The sequence below is a fragment of the Papaver somniferum genome, chromosome 5, assembly GCF_003573695.1.
Source record: "Papaver somniferum cultivar HN1 chromosome 5, ASM357369v1, whole genome shotgun sequence".
Lineage (NCBI taxonomy): Eukaryota > Viridiplantae > Streptophyta > Magnoliopsida > Ranunculales > Papaveraceae > Papaver > Papaver somniferum.
In genome coordinates, this window is record NC_039362.1 from 169,371,459 (window position 1) to 169,388,575 (window position 17,117).

Here is a 17,117-nt window from a genome sequence, read left to right on the forward strand (position 1 = left end):
AGATTTGGGAAGGAGTTTGGTGCGTAGAAAATCATAGGAGAAAGAAGAGGAAACGTTTTTTTCCAGGTATGTTTTTTTTCTTCTTTGATCTCCATGATTGTTTATAATAGTTTGATTTGTGTACTATTTTGATTGTTTTTCATATCTTTGATCTCCATGATTGTTTATTTTGATTGTGTGTATAGTTTTTTTTGTGGGTACTCTCTCTCTGTCAAAACCCTAATTTGTGGTTCAAAAGATCTTGGTAAGAAATTGCATGATTTGATTATAATGATATCTTTAAATTCAACCGTTGGAATATGATGAAATTTGAGTATGTCGTAGTTTACCTTTTTTATAGAAGTACAGTAAAATTTTCACGCGGATCAGGTCACGTTTGCTACTGCAAAGCTTGCACAATATATGACTATGGTCTGCTGAGTTTAAATCCCGAATAGGGGACTGATTCTTATTTATCTCATTCTCCGCTTATCGGACAAAGCTGAAATTTTAGTATGATGTTTGTATATATGAAGGTTTCCTACTGTAGAAATTTCATGAAGTTCTGATCACTTTAGGTACACCAAAGTGTGAGAAATCCGGAACTGAATTCTGTATGCACGTATTGAAAGTAGTCGGGTTCTGAGTAATGTATCTTTAAGGATTGCATTGGAGCTATGGATGGTACACATATCCCAGCAATGGTAGAGAAAAGAAATGCAGCCGTTTATCGGAATCGACATGGAATTACATCTCAAAATGTGTTAGCGTTTGCAACTTCGACTTGGAGTTCATATACGTGCTCAGTGGATGGGAAGGGTCTGCTCATGATTCGAAAATACTTAACGACGCAATGACAAAAAGAAATGGACTGAAAATACCGCAAGGTAATTTTACTTTTATCTAATGTGAAGTTTTGAGTTTTTTGGTTAAGTTATATTCGGGTTCTACTTGACGAAGTTTTCTTTTTGTGTTTTATTCAGGTAAATATTACTTGGGGGATGGCGGGTTTGCAAACCGACGATATTTTTTAACACCATTTCGTGGCCAACGTTATCATTTGAAAGAATTTTCTGGTACGGGTAATCATGCGAAAAAGGCTGAAGAATTATTTAACATGCGTCATGCTTCTTTGAGGAATGTAGTTGAAAGACTGTTCGGTGTTGTGAAGTCTCGTTTCTTGATCTTTAAGTCTCAACCTCCATTTCCGTATCAGGTGCAAGCGGAGATAATGACAGCTTGTGCAGGCCTACACAACTTCTTACGAAAAGAATGCCGTTCAGATGAGTTTCCGGTCGAGGAAGAGGAAGAGAAAGATAGCCATCCATCAACGCTTGTAAATGACGATGAAATTTTGACACAACAAACTCAAGAACAACAACGTCAAGAGCTAATGCATGGAGAAAGAGTATAGCGGATGATATGTGGGAAAATGTTCGTGAACAAAGGGAGTTAGAATTGTATGGAGACCGTTAAATTGAAGGGAAAAAAAATTATCTCGTTGCACAAAATAACATACTATTGATACAGAGATATGATCATCTTCATTTATTTTTTTTCTTTTGATTAAAGATCAATGTTATTTGCAAATAAGGGTTTATTGTTTCTTAAAAGAGAATGAGTTAGGAGTGAACTCTCTCAAACTCCCCCAAACTCCCTCTAATAAACTCTCTCAAACTCCCTACACTCCCCCAAACTCCCTGAACTCAAAAACACAAAACTCTCTCAAACTCCTCAAACTCTCTCAAATTCTCTCAAAATCCCTGAGATTTAAAATACACTCAACTCCCCCGAAATCACTCGAGGACTAACCACTGGTAGGTCTAATATAATACTCCCTCCGTCCCACTCCTAAGTGACCTATTTGATTTTGGATTTTGTCCCAATGATAAGTGACCTATATCATTAAACAATGAGATATTCCGGAATTATCCTTTTAGTTAATTATAAAGAATATACGAAATATGCATAATTTGATAGGCATGTTTATATTCGTTATGTAGGTGTTTTAAAATGCTTTTCAATGGTATGAAGTTTGCGAACATCCGTGGAGTATTTTGAGAGGTAAACCATTTCTAAATTTCGATAGTTATTATTCATAAGGGTATATCCGTCACTTAGGAGTGGGACGGAGGGAGTATAAAGAAGAAGAGATGTCTTCTTAGTAAGGACCCGTAAATGACTAAATTATCCTCATTTAAAGAAAAGATATAGGAGTATCAAGTCCAGTAAAAATAAAGGGTAAATCTAGGGTTTTTTTTGTTTTCTCTCGGTTCTTCCTCCCCAACCCTCTCTGATCCTTCTTTCTCTCAGTGCTCGATGTCGAAGGCGACCTCTTTTCTTCCTCAGTCCTCACCACCAATTTCCGACTTCATAACGTCGTCTCTGATAATTGACACCGCCAAGATCGAACCCCAAAATAATTGCCTTCTTTTTCTCGCACAAAAACAACATACGACAGGTTCAATTAGACTACAGGTTGTTCTTCTTTTATCTTTAATTCGAAATTTGGTTTTCAAATTTGTGCCCTATTTATATCAAACATGTAGTTACCCGTTCAAACTAATCGAAACATTCTACCATTTACATCCAATTTCTGCCCTGATGATCAACCATGTAGTTACACATTCAAATTAATCAACAAATTCTACCAAGCATTCTATCAGACCTCCACAAAAAAAAAAAAACATTTCCTGATTTGAATTGGGGACCCAAATTCCCGAATTCCAGTCTTCACCAAATCTGCAAGATTAAGCATTCTTTCTCCTTTAAGCATTTGTTCTCCCCAAATTAAAGTTCTCCAACTAAGAGGTATGTCTTTATGTTGAATTTGATTTTACTACTACATTTATCACTTGCACCTTTTACCTTCTTCAACTGTTGGGCTTTATTTTTAAGGTTTATGGCTCTTTTTTTTCCCCTAATTTAATGCTTTCATGTGCCTCACACTCTCTCAGTCATTTAGGTTGCAGTTCAACGAAATGAAGCAAGGGTAAGACGCCTTGGAAAGGTGGACACTATTGTGCTTGGACGGATAGAGTTTCATGCGCACAATTTAAGATATGACAGGTTCATTTTTGTTCTCTTATGAACTATGTTATGTCCAATTGATTTTCCTTAGTTTCAGTTACTAATTTCGCAAATGAACTTTGATTTTTAATTTCCTTATGTGCAAATGCTATAGAAGTGTGAGCTTGAAGTAGAATATCAGGGCATAGAGACATCAGTGAGTGGTAGCTAGAGCTAGATTAAATTCCAAGGCTTAAGCTTAGAGGTTTTTATGGTTTTGGTAATTTTAGTTCAGTTTTGGGTTTCATTTGAAGCAAGAGTGGATGATAATGGAGGGTCGGCTCCGTCGTAGTCCTACATTGAAATCCATCATTGTCAAACCCCTGACAATGATAGTTAGGTATATCCCATCTAGGTTAACAACCCATTTGATGCGTAGTTTAATTATGATCCTTTTGTTCCGTTTTAGCATCCTTATTTCCGAAATTCAATGTGGGTTTATGCAGACTATGACATGGATTTTGAATGAGTTGTGGAAATTTCATGGTTGCTCTTCGGTTATTGTTACAGGAAGGCCATGTAATTACTCATACAAGACTGTTATCTATTTTTTTGCTCATAAATCTTAACCTATTTTTGTGTTTGAAGCTGTGGGAGCTCGGTGGATCACTAGGTAGTTAGATAAGCTGCAATAGTAATCAGTTCAATGACTGAGTTTTTTCTCTCAAGAAGAAATTTCATTTTACTTCAAGTATTGATCTTCTGTAGTCTCTTTCTTTTGGAGGTTCCAGGGAGCTATTACCGGGGTCCAAACTTATGTGTGGAAGTGGTTTCTGGGGATGGTTGTCAAAAAATGAAGGGGATGATGGAGAGGGATTAGTTTGAGTTTGGGCCTCTGGATAAGCGTCGTGGTTAGTTTCTATGTTGCTGTTGTTGCACGCGGAGGATGTAATTGATGTATTCACTGAATAACCAGCCAATCTTAGGTCATTGTAAGCGGGGCCTTTTGATGTTTTAGCATTTTAACGTAATCGTAATCTGTAGATGAGATTTTCACCGTGAAATAAATACTAGAGCTAGAGTTTGTTCATATTATAATTTACTACAATGCTTCAATCATTCACTGTATTCTTGTAAAATAAACACTAGAGCCGGGGGTTTTCATATTATAATTTACTGCACATGTCTACAATCAATGAGGTTGTTTGGTAACCATTATTTTAATGGATTATCATCTCATAATCCATTATGCCGATTATAGTGGATTATGTATGCGTTTGATAACCATTATAATAATTGCTTATTTTAATCATAATTGAAAAAAATTTATTATTTTCATAAACATGAAAAAAGTTGTTTTGAAAATTTATTATAATCAATTATTTTTTCTAAGAATTCAAATTGAATTTTTTCTTCTTATTGTCTCTAAAATATCAAGAGAGACAAAAACACAACATAGGACTAAGAAAATATGGTAGATCATTGTTCTTTCTTCTCCTTTTCGAGATCATTATTCTAAAATAATCTATTATTTGAAAAAAAGTGTTTGGAAAAATTTATTTTGAAAATGATTATATCAAAATCATTTATCAGTTTATGATTATCTATAATCATAAATTTTATCAAACAAGGCCATTCACTATAATATTGGATTTTCTCGTTATGGACCAATGCATTTGAAATCTGATTTTTGCAGCTGAATGGCAGGGCACAGGCGCATCGTCTGTGCGTCTAGAGTAATAGTAGGGCTGCACAGGAACCGTCCCGTCTCATGGAACCGTACCGGAACCGCAGGAACCGCACCGGTACCCTCCCGGAACCGTGATCAGACGGGACAGGTACAAGTACCAAAAACTGGTACCGTGCCTAGAGTAGGTACAAGCAACGGTTCTGGGGTATTCCCGTCCCGTCCCATAGTACCGAGGATCTGTAACCGTTGATTTTAGGATTAACTCCTGGTCGTTGATAGTAGGGGTTATACCCTTTTCTTAGTTTCTCCATCGTATTCTCTTCGTTTCCTTCTCCTTCTTCCCCTCTCTCATATTTTCAGTTTCCTCTCAGAGAAGAGAAGAGAAGATGCCAATGCCATCGTCGACTTTCGGTTTGATTTTCTTTAGCAGTAAGCCATCATCATCATTTGTATAAGGACTTCAGTATCGATTTATTGGTACGTATTTTATAAATCGATTTAGAATTTGTTCATCATGTGTATAAGATTTTTTTTGTTCTAATATGATACTTTTTTTTTCAATTTTAGGGTTTCAAAATCGATTTTAGGATATCAATTTTTTGATCGATTATAAGATTTCTTGTTCCAATATGATCCTTTTTTCGATTTTAGGGTTGGAACTTGGAAGAACTAATCATCAGTTTGTTCATCAGTCGATACAAAGTACAAACATCAGGTATTCGATTTCATTTTCTAATTCTGAATTTAGCTAAGGTTTTGTTTTAACTTGGATTTGATTTTCAGTTGTTCTTCAATATAGGGTTAGGGTTTGTATCCTTTTTTATGGCAGATTAGGAGCTATGATCATTGTTTGTGGTGCTTAATGTCCATTGTCTTTCTGTTCCCTGAATTTGATTGCTTGTGGTTGTCTTTCTGATACATAATTTGTTCACTATCGTATATCCATTTGATCTTTGATTTAAATGTATTTGTTGGTTATTGTTGGGGTGAACTGAAAGGGAGAGAAATTGAGCTTCTTCATTGTTTTGGTTTTGATCAAGTGTTGAGGAATAAGAAATTGTATCCTTGGTGGTGGTTCATTTTGCAGTTGGTTTTAGCCTTTGGCTTATTCAGAGACTAAATGCAGGTTTGTTATTGCACATTTTTCTGTTCTTGCATCCATATTTGTTATGTGCATCTGGCATTTTTGTACTTGCCATTTTAATATGTGCAATATGCATACATTTCAATCTCATTCACTAATTTATGCATAAACTGAAATAGAAATTGTTGTTGCAGACATCTTGGGTGTGGTTCAACTATCAGAGGTCTTGGATGTTTGATGCTCGGAGATGGAGTTCATTTTTTGTTGCAGCAAACTTATGAAAGTGGTCACTTGCCAAAGCCGAACTGCCGAAATGTTATTTTTTTTGCTTTGCTTTTTTTTTCTACTTGAACTCTTAAACAGTTGATGTTGTTGAACTTAGAAGTTTAAAGATTTCTCTTAAAGTATGCATGAATTTATTTAGGTCTTAAGACTCTTAAGTCTTAACAGTTAAAGTTTTTAAACTTAGACCTTTCAAGATTTTTTGCTTTGTTTTTTTCTTTTTAATATGCAGATTTGCTACAGGTAAAGAACCGGTCCGATCCGGTCCCGTACCTAGTTAAACAGGTACAGGTCCCGTCACGTACCGTACTGCACAGGTACTAGGTACAGGTACAAAGTACAGGTACCAGCCATAGGGAGGTACAGGTACTGATCTAGGCAAAAACATGTACCGTCTCGTACCTTGTGCAGCCCTGAGTAATAGTAATGAAGAGGAGAAGAATAATGACGTAACATGGGATAATAATGATATTGGCTGACATGAAAATGTTAAGAGGATGGGTGGTTTGTTAGCGTCTGATTCATCATCTGGATCTGTCTTGGACCGAGTCAGATGTTAGAAACTCAATCCCAAGTGTCAATTAAGGTAAATAGTATGATTTTTTGTTGGTTTTTTTGCTTCTTTTAGAATTTTGGTTTATTGCGACAAATTACTGCAAATTCAATGCATAGGATTGAGTTTCTACATGGTATCAATATAACTGATATTTTTGTTGACCTATATAACTAAGCTTTTTCTTTCTCGAAAAAAATGGCAAGCCTCGTCTCCGTTCATAAAAATCTTTCAACCAGATATCGGGAACAGTGAGATTTCAAGACTCACCATTACAGAAGTTTCAGGATTCTTCAGGGGACTTTCCACAAACATTTTTTTAACAAACATATAATATACACATTCAAGCCACTCAACAACATAGTAACAGGACAGCTGAAGAAAAAACCTAACATTTTCATGTTGATTCCTAAATAACATACCTAGTTTTAAATGACCCGGTTTTGATACGTCCAGGGAACGTCATATGGGTACCCCGCTGCTGATGAGATTTTTGCGGCTAGCTTGTCTTAAAACTGAGATTCTTGGCGCTTGATCGTGCTTCCTCTTACTGGAGTTTGAGAAAGCTGAAGCATAACGTTTGGGGTTTCAGTTGATAGGGTTTCTCTTTCCCTTTGCTTGATATCGTGAAGCCTCAACTCCATCTCTTTTCATTGGTCGTTTGACTCTTTTCTCACAGCGATCTTCTCCCATGAAGAGTTGAAATCGAATGGCGGCCCCTTTGTCATATTTTTTATTCTCTTCAGGATGTAATTTAGCGTTTATCTGTTATTTTTTGATGGGATCTCTCTATGTAAATATTTTCTTTTAAACTTTAATGGAAATATTGATGATGCATATGTTTGTATTAACATTTTGCAGTCTTTTTTTCTACAACCACACCCAATATTTCGTTCGGCAATATGTATGGACTAACTCCAATATAATTCCAAGGGAATCAACTAGACAGTCAGACTCAATCAAAGAAAATATATCCAAGAGTTATATCCCTGTTTCTCAATGTAATCAGCAAATCAAACAGATAGAATCTGCGAGCCTGATTATTATGAGAAACAACTTGAACGCTACCAAAGACCAATGTTCGAGTGTCAATCAATTTCAATCAACAACCAAAAGTTGGATTTACCAATTGATTGAACTAAGAACAACCTATGATATTTAAATTATATGAAAAAATATAATGCGAAAAAGAAATAACACAGACGCCAGAAGTTTTGTTAACGAGGAAACCGCAAATGCAGAAAAACCCCGGGACCTAGTCCAGATTTGAACATCATACTGTATTAAGCCGCTACAGACACTAGCCTACTACAAGTTAACTTCGGAATGGATTTGAGCCTTAACCAAGTCTCACACCGATTAAGGTACAGTCGCGTTTCTTACGCCTCTGAATCCCAGCAGGACTTTACGCACTTGATTCGTTTAGTTGATCTCACCCACAACTAAGAGTTGCTACGACCCAAAGTCGAAGACTTTATAAACAAATATGTTTGTCACAGAAAAGTCTATTCTGATAGATAAACCTTTCTCCCACATAAATACCTATGAAGTTTTTGTTCTGTCTTTTGATAAATCAAGGTGAACAGGAACCAATTGATAATCCGGTCTAATATTCCCGAAGAACGGCCTAGAAATATCAATCACCTCGCAATAACTTAACTATATGGTAGTAGAACAAGTTATTGTGGAATCACAAAAAATGAGACGACGAGCTTTGTGATTTCTTTTATATCTTACATTTCGTAGATAAATCTCGAAAAAATCTTAGAGAAGATAATACTCAGTACGATTGAACAAGTAAGATCTGAACACGCAACTATAGAGAAAATAGTTGGATCTGGCTTCAGAATCCCAATGAAGTCTTTAAGTCGTTAACCTATAATAGTTTTAGGAAAAACCTAGGTTAAAGGAGAATCGACTCTAGTCGCAACTAGTATCATACAAGAGGTGTGGGGATTTGGTTTTCCAGTTGCTAGAGTTCTCCCTTGTATAGTCTTCAAATTTGGGTTTGATATCTTTGAAACAAAGCAATCGATATTCACCGTTAGATGAAATCCTGATTTAAGATTCAAGCTAAGTTTGCTTAAAACCAAAGCAACATCTCTTGACCGTTAGATGGTCTTAGCTTGTTACACACAAATGAAATATACCTTCATTTAGATATGGGTAACCGTACCTAAACGTGTATATTGAGTTGGCTCAATAATAGTTAATCGAAGTTAGCCATATGAACACTTTTGTATTAACCACATTCATCTAAAACTTCTAGATCAAATGATAATCAAATGAATCTAATTATGTTACTCATAGAGTTGTTCAATTGTTTATATTCTCATAAACGTATACAAGACACAATTGAAACAAAATCGGATTGATTCAAGAGAATCAATTCATGAACATTTAACCACGGCTTGCAAAGATTTCATTCCTTAATTTATAAATATATTTTTTCATGAGTATGAATCATACTTAACCGATTTTAGAACTTAAACCAACTCAGTTTGCAAACGGGTACGCAAACTTAAGTTCCAGACTTTGATCATGTACGACAGTTCGCAAACGGGTACACATATTGTTGTTCTGGACCGAACTCCGGTGAAACATTTTGCAAAAGGGTATGCAAACTTGGTTCCCAGAATTTAATAGTTAAAACCGTTTGCATACGGGTATGCATACATGGTTCCCAGACCTGAATCATACTACAACAGTTTGCATATTGGTATGCATACTTTGATATATCCAGACAATGGTTATTTTTTCTAAACTTTAATTTCAATTATTGAAACATCCTTAGAAGGAGACAATAGCTGTCTCACACAAACTATTAGCTTATAAGTAATTTTCAAGTGATCGAATGATTAATACGAAGCATTCCGAGTCTACATCAAATGACTGTCTCACACAAATCATGTAAGATGTTACAAGGCGATTTTCACATGATCATCTTTTGACTCATTATTTAGTTTCCAACAAATAAATTGTTTCCAACTAAACTCGTCAAGAATAATGATAAACGTAGTTAAAGCAAAAATCTTTCCAACACATATTTAGAGAAAGATATAAGCGAGTTAAACTCAGCTCGAAATATCAAATGTGCATAATGTAAAAGTCTATATAGATATACGACTTAGTCTCAATAGGATATAGAATAGAATAAACTTCTTATTGATAGATAAGTTTTAGTCTCCACATACCTTTCGTTGATGAAGTTCTTCCAAGCTACCCTAAGTAGATCTTCGTTTTCAATCGATGAACGTCGTGAAGTCTAAAGCTCAACTACACGTTATATCCTAATCCGAGACATATCTATAAGTAGACTAGAAATCAAGACTTATAGTTTTGATCACCTAAACTTGACAAACAAGATTGAGATAGCAACGCTTGCGAGTTCGACCGAGCAATGCTCTAACAGCTAATATCTGAAGAAATTATTCCCTTATATCCCAATCCTCGTACATCACAATGATTTTTACTTGCTCCTAGCATAGTGGTTGATTTGTTTGAACTAGCATTGAACTTTTTAAAGTTTTCTTCCAACAACTTGATGTTATCAAGAGCGGAAGTTAAATCAGCCTCAAGTTGTCCTTCTCGGGTGAGAAAAACACTTTCTCTGTCTTTAAAACTAGTTTGTTGAGAGTTAAACCTTGCCTCCTTTTTTGCAAGTTTTTCTTCCAACATAATGAGATTTTTACGAAGTCTTTCACATTCAAAGTCTTTTGAACGTACTTCTTCTTCTTGATCTTTAAGAAGGGTTTGTATTAGGTGATAATCAAAATCATAACCTTTCAAGATCTTTCTCAATTTCTTGTTTTGTCAACAGAGAGGAGTCAAAAAAACTAGTCAGTCATGATGTTGGTCTTTTTCCCTCTAAGAAATGGTCAAACAAATTGATGTATTATGAGACTTCCTTATCAACATCAAAATCATTTTCGTTAATTAGAAAGTTCATCCAACTATTCTTCTAGGCGTGTCTCCCAGTTATCCACAGTTTTAGATGATGTAACAGATGTAACAGTTTTCTCACGTGAACCAAACCCTTGAATTATGTTTGAATGATTCCGAACTGGTGGTTTGTTTTTCAAGATCGTACTCATATCCATAGAGTCAGATTGCTTCAAACACATACTTGTTAGGTTAATGTGTTTGCCTGCTCTGATACCAATTGAAAACGCTTGGGGTACCAAAATACACCACCAACTTTTTCTTAGGAAATTTGTATGAACAAACTCAACACAGTTCCGAGAGTTCAACTCAATCAAGGAATATTGTCTAGAGTTTTCTCTCTCTCTCTCTCTCGCAATTAAAAGGTTTACAGAACCAAGTCTGTGAACCTAATTACAAAGAGATTACTTGGACGGTACCAAATACCAATGTCCAAGAATCAATCAAGTCGTATCCAATAAAAAAGGGTCGGATGTGTCTACTATGATTGGTTAACGCACAACCTGTGATATTTTAATTATAAAGATAAAAATATAATGCGGAAAAATAAATAACATAGATTCCAGAAGTTTATTTAATTAGGAAACCGCAAATGCAGAAAAACCTTGGGACCTAGTCCAATTTGAACACCAAACTGTATTAAGTCGCTACATCCACTATCCTATTACCAATTAACTTCAAACTGGAATGTAGTTGAGCCGTAATCGAGTCTACCACTGATTAAGGTACGGCCGTGCTCCTTACGCCTCTTAAATCCCAGCAGGACTCCACGCAATTGATTCCCTTAGCTGACGTCACACCAACTAAGAGTTGTTTCAACTAAGAGTCCTTACCGCACTTGAGAACAATCGACATGGTTAGTAGATATACAAAGTACAAATACCATAGTCGTTAGTGAGTCAGTCAGTCACATTACGTGTACCGGTTTGTAAACTATTAAGCCAAACCAAGTTCCGGAGTTCACATAACTATTTAGGTATGCGTACCGGTATGTGTACCTTAAGACTATGACCGGTTTCAGAGTCCACAGAACTATTTTGGTATGCGTACCCGTATGGATACACAACCGAGTTCCAAAACACAGAACGTTTTTGTTATGTGTACCGGTATGGATACCAAACCGGTTCTGTGACCACAGTTCCTTTTCGGTTTTCATACGGGTATGCGTACCAATCCGGTTCACGAGTTAAATAGATTTTTACAGGATGCGCATAAGGATATGCGTACCAAAAATCTGCAAGTCGACATATAGCTACTCCGCTACATGTACGAGTACATGTAATGCGGCTTCAGACTTATAACATTTTTTCCAGTTTGTAAGACTGATACCACTGTCTTATATCTGAATCTATAATAGTTCTATATTTATCTCTAAATCGACTTGAAACATTCCCCTGTAACATATAAATGACACATACCATTTATATTTCGAATGATAAAACTTGAATCATGATTTTGATTGTGAACAATAAATTGTCCTTAACCAAAATTCATCAAGTATGAACAAATGTTCATTAAGCTTGGTCATTATATTTCGAGAATTAATTACCAAGATAATCTTGACTCGAAATTCTTGTATATGCATGGTAGTCTAATTAGTTACGTGACAACGTCTCAAGGATTGAAAAGTGAATATAACTTGAGAGTAGGTGGTTCGGTCTTCACTTACCTTTTGTTGATGAAGTTCAAAGCTTTCTTTAATCTTCACCTTCAAATGGTAGAACGCAATGATGACCATCATGATCCAATGTTTATCAACTACATTTCTATCCTAATCCGAGACTTAATTAATTGTAGACTCGAAATCAAGATATAGTTTTGACAACTAATTTGACAACAAGTTTGAGATAGAAACACTTGTGAGTTCGACCGAGCAATGCTCTAACAACAGTCACTCGTCAAAAACGTGATAGTATTACCTCCTCCCATTATTTTCTACACTATAAAATCAGATGGTCGCTATCATGAGAATAAAAAAACTGGTGGTATATGATTAATTATTCGTGATTTTGGAGGATCGCACAAGGGATCAAAATGCTTTTACCTAGCTGAGGCATGGAACACAGAGCAGGATGAGTGCAAGGGACTGTGGGAGGTGATGCAATGGGCAAAAGATCTGAAATGGAGAATGTGCACTCTAAACTGGTGGTGGATGCAATAAACAATGAAAGCTTAAATATGGATTTGACAATCATGATTTATTTCTTGAAATAAAATTACTTTTAGAGTGTTTACGTCTTGCCAGTGTAGTTATGTACCAAAGGAAAGAAATAAGGTAACTGACATTTTATCAAAACTTGCTAGAGTTGAAAGGATGAGTGAAATTTGATTTAATTCACCTCCCAACAATATAAATGTCCATCTGCTGGAAGATGCATATCATGTAAACACGTAATCCTCTTGATAAAATCTTTCTTCGATTTCAGGAAGAAGAAAAAAAAAATCCTCAAGGCAAAGGTCTCTGGAACAACATATTGAAGAGCAAGAAGTTGATGATACCTCATACCGATATCAAGGTATGCAATGGAAAAAATATTTTATTTTGGATGAGTGGAGTTTGGAAAGCCCCTTACATATTTACATCCAAAGGTGTATAAGAAAGCAAAATCAAAATGGATCATGAGTGTTGAATGCATTGACTCGGCAGGTAATTGGCAATTGATGATCAACAACATCGACAGTGAAGCGATTAGAATAGAATACATATCATTGATGAGGCTAATTACTGAACCACCAACACTAACTGGAGAGGAAGATACAATCGTTTTTTTTGGCAACTCTTAAGAGGATTCCCAAAAAAACATTGTTACGACACCTACAACCAAACCGCAGACATCTCTGATGGATTGTCTCATTTCCTTTGGAAGAAGAATATTCCTCCCAAGGTGACAATACTGTTATTGCATACTTTCATAACTCTTTACGTTCACTGCTTAATCTTCAATATAAAAAATATTCGGGTAAAAAGTACAACTTGTAAGATGTGTAGACTCGCATATGAAGATGCAGATCACTTGTTATTCCATTGCCATTATGTAACTGAGGTTTGGTTTCATTTCATAGAAGCATTTAGAATTCCTTAGTGCTGAAATGAAACTCTCCTTCAAAACTGCAACTCTTGGAAATCAGGTGGATAGAACAAACAAAGATGAAATCTATATAATGTGATTTAGGTCCCGCGGAAAGAGAGGATGCAAGGTTAGGTCTTTTAATGGAAAACTTAAAGAAAGTTCCTATTGTATTTTAGAGGCAAAAATTCTGGATGAACCGAGGAAGTGAACAACGAAAAAACCACACCCCTCACAAGCAATTCATAAAGGGATCCCCCGTGTTTCTTTTGGGGGCGGGGCCTACTCATTCTTGTGTCTAAGTGGTTTTCACGTTGTCCAGTTTCACGATTCAACAAGAACTACTCGGTTAACTTTGTCTTCCAATGAGGACGCTTTTCACTTGGTGTCCTTGGATTGCATCCTATTAAATTGGGAAACAATAGTTTTTTTAAAGGTGGTGCTTAAGTGATGGCTTGTAATTACAATTTTCTTGATTAATACATTAATCCTGTCGTCAAAAAAATAAATAATAAAAAATTGCAACTCATTCAATAGGAATCCTGTTATAGGGGATGATCGAATCATTAGAGGGACTGAACCATGATAATAATGTCTATTTAGTTGGTTAGGGGGTGTCCTAATAGTATTGTCTAGTTTACCCTTTTAATTTTGAAGGAATAAATTACCCTTCTAGAATTATATAAAAATACGAAATCATCCTCAATGTTTTAAACTAAATGAATGATAAGAAAGAAAGAAAAAAAACACAGTCGTCTTCTTGCTCATCTCTTCTCCTCCATAACCGACCTCCATTAAAGCTAAAAATTCATCGTCTTCGATTAATCGGCGATTCGAAAAATTAATATATATCAAAGATGTCGAAGAAGAAAGTTGACAAAGATTGTAATGACTATAATCAACGACATCCTCCAACAGTTCAGGAAAAATAGTAAATATGAGAACGAAAGTGCAATTATGTTTTTTATTTACAAGCGTAACTTTACTTACGGCTGGTGACGACACAGCCATTACGAACCGTAAGTATTCGTATATGTCTCAAAAAAAATTCTACTACTAATAACCTATCAACCGTAATGTAGTTACGGTTTGTATTTGAATCCACCATCATCAACCATAAACATTTCTTAGAGTTAAAACTTTATTCTCAAATAGATTTTCATGGTTCAAAAATTTAGTTGATATACCAAATGTATGTTGGTTACGGTTGGTCTCGATCCTCAATTTACAAATTGTAATTGGTTACGGTTTATCTTGGTAGTAATCTTTCCAACCGTAAATAAATTACGGTTCATATTGTCTAGAAAAATACCAACCATAACTATTTTTGCGATTGGGTTTTCCCCAAATTTAACCAATTACGGTTGATAGTTCCTCAATTATGAACCGTAATTACCAATTACGGTTGGTTACATGAAAAGTTCTAACCATAAGTTCCTCTGACAATTTAAAATTTTTGTTTTTTTTAAGTACTTCAGATAATTTTGAGCAACGAAAATCTAATTGGAACTAAGTTGGAGGTATACCTGGTCATATTCAGCCACTGGTTCTTATTGCTTGAGTGAATCAAAACCTAGGGTTTCAAAAATATCACAATTTTTTTTTCTTGTTTTCTCCTCTACATTTTTTTCCCCTTTAAAACTAATCTGATTTTGTTTTAGAGTAAATAAATTGAAATTTGATAATCATTATTAATTAATTTTAATTATATTATCAACACTAAACTATGTAAAGGTTAATTAGTCATTATTAAAAAGAATTTGATAAAGTGCTTTTGAAATTACCATATAATGACTTTTTTTGTCCTATTACATCAGCCCCTCTAATGGTTTCATCAGCCCATATAACAGGTTACTTCAATTAAGACCAAGATGAACGAGTACGCCTGCATGGAAAAAACTAAAGTTTACAGCGATCTCGAAGTACAGGCAGCAAACATTACTTAGGCCAGTTCCTATGGGTGTGGCAAATCAATAGATTTGCCAGTTTTGCACCCACTATTTGCCACTTAGCCAGACCAGGTCAAATTTCTACTAAGCGGTCGAGTCCCGACCGCCTGGTCAAGAATATACCGAACTGTCTAGTTTAGATCGCTACCGGTGTAATGTTGATCGCTTATTAGTTGTTTAGTTTTTATTATTTTTTTCTCCTACTTTTTAGTTTATTATAACAGATTTTTATTATAAGAGGGTCCCACAAAATATTTTATGATCCGTAAAATTTAATAAAGACCCCATCAACTAAATTTTTATTGATAAAAGGGTCCCACATAACACAATATTATATACTCCTTCAATTTTCTGGAAAAATGTTACTTTTGCTTTTTCAATCTGATTTATTTTTAGGCTAAAATGGAAAAGTGAAAGTAATACTTTTCCAGAAACGGAGGTAGTACTACTTTAATAAAATTTGCTAGCTTTACCATAGTGGGGAAACTAGTTTGGCTAAAAAAGAACATGTTTTCTCTCTCCAAAACTTTTCTATTATCCATTTCCACTGTTCTTCATCCCTGTTAGTTTTAGATCCTTAGAAACCTTTCCATTACCTTAGAATCCCTGCCTTAGAGCCTTTTACCTTCCCATACCATGTCTAATGAGCATAGATTCGTTCAAACAGAAGAAAAAAAATTCTTTAGATTTTCGTGTAGCAAACATACACCATCGTCACCAATCATCCTTTCTGAATTCTACACCACATCATCCACTAAAGGCTCATTCACATTACCTCTAGCAAAACATCTTCAAAATATTTTCTTTTTAAAAGCGAAAAGAATGGTGATTCTGGAAGAAGATTTTGGAAATTCGAAGATAACAATCATGGTTTGTTGTCAGCAAGCAATCAAACGATAATGGTTTTTTACTGAATATCACCCTATGTCAACCTAATCCCAAAGCTGATCCAACAACTTTCTTTATCCCTGCTGGTGATTGTTTCATAGGATGGTTCTCTATGGCTTCTACTCTAGAAGACATTATCACACTTTCTACATTTGTAGGAAAATATACCTTTTTCCCTGAACCTAAACCTACACATTATCTATCTCACGCGCAGGTTCTTAAATCCAACATTGTTCCTAACATTTATCCTCCTAAAGGACCTTCTCCTTTTATGTGTGATAGATTGGTTCCCCAATGTCCATCTCTCGTGACCAAAAAGGAAGCATTAACATTAAACTTCTGCATAGGTCAAAACCTTTAGGATGGTGGAATGAGGCTTTTGTGGTTTCATCACCTATACCCATTGTGAACAGGTCCGATATCAGTTTGGCACTGCGTCCGGAATTATAATGTAATTCTCTATTTACATTGTATCCCATGAATTCCTACCAAACCCTTTTTCATGTGGGCAAGGAGTTATCTAGGGATGACTTTGAGTTTATATTTACATTTAATGGTGTGAAATTTTTCAGTCTTTAGATGGGATGTGCAGTTCTGGAAATCATCATGTCAATCAGCAACAATCTTTCATGTTGAAATTTTTGGAGTACCTTATCAATTTTGGTCATCGTAA

The 17,117-nt window shown here is 35.3% G+C and overlaps 1 long non-coding RNA gene across 2 annotated transcripts; it reads left to right on the top strand.

The window, feature by feature from the left end:
- Window positions 1–2,246: 2,246 nt before the first annotated feature.
- Window positions 2,247–4,090, top strand: LOC113278109. 2 transcript variants are annotated; one of them, XR_003325299.1, is made up of 2 exons: window positions 2,247–2,790; window positions 2,937–4,090. It is a non-coding gene; the product is annotated as an uncharacterized LOC113278109 (long non-coding RNA). The 2 variants fall into 2 exon arrangements; XR_003325300.1 differs by having other exon boundaries at window positions 2,945–4,090.
- Window positions 4,091–17,117: the final 13,027 nt, after the last annotated feature.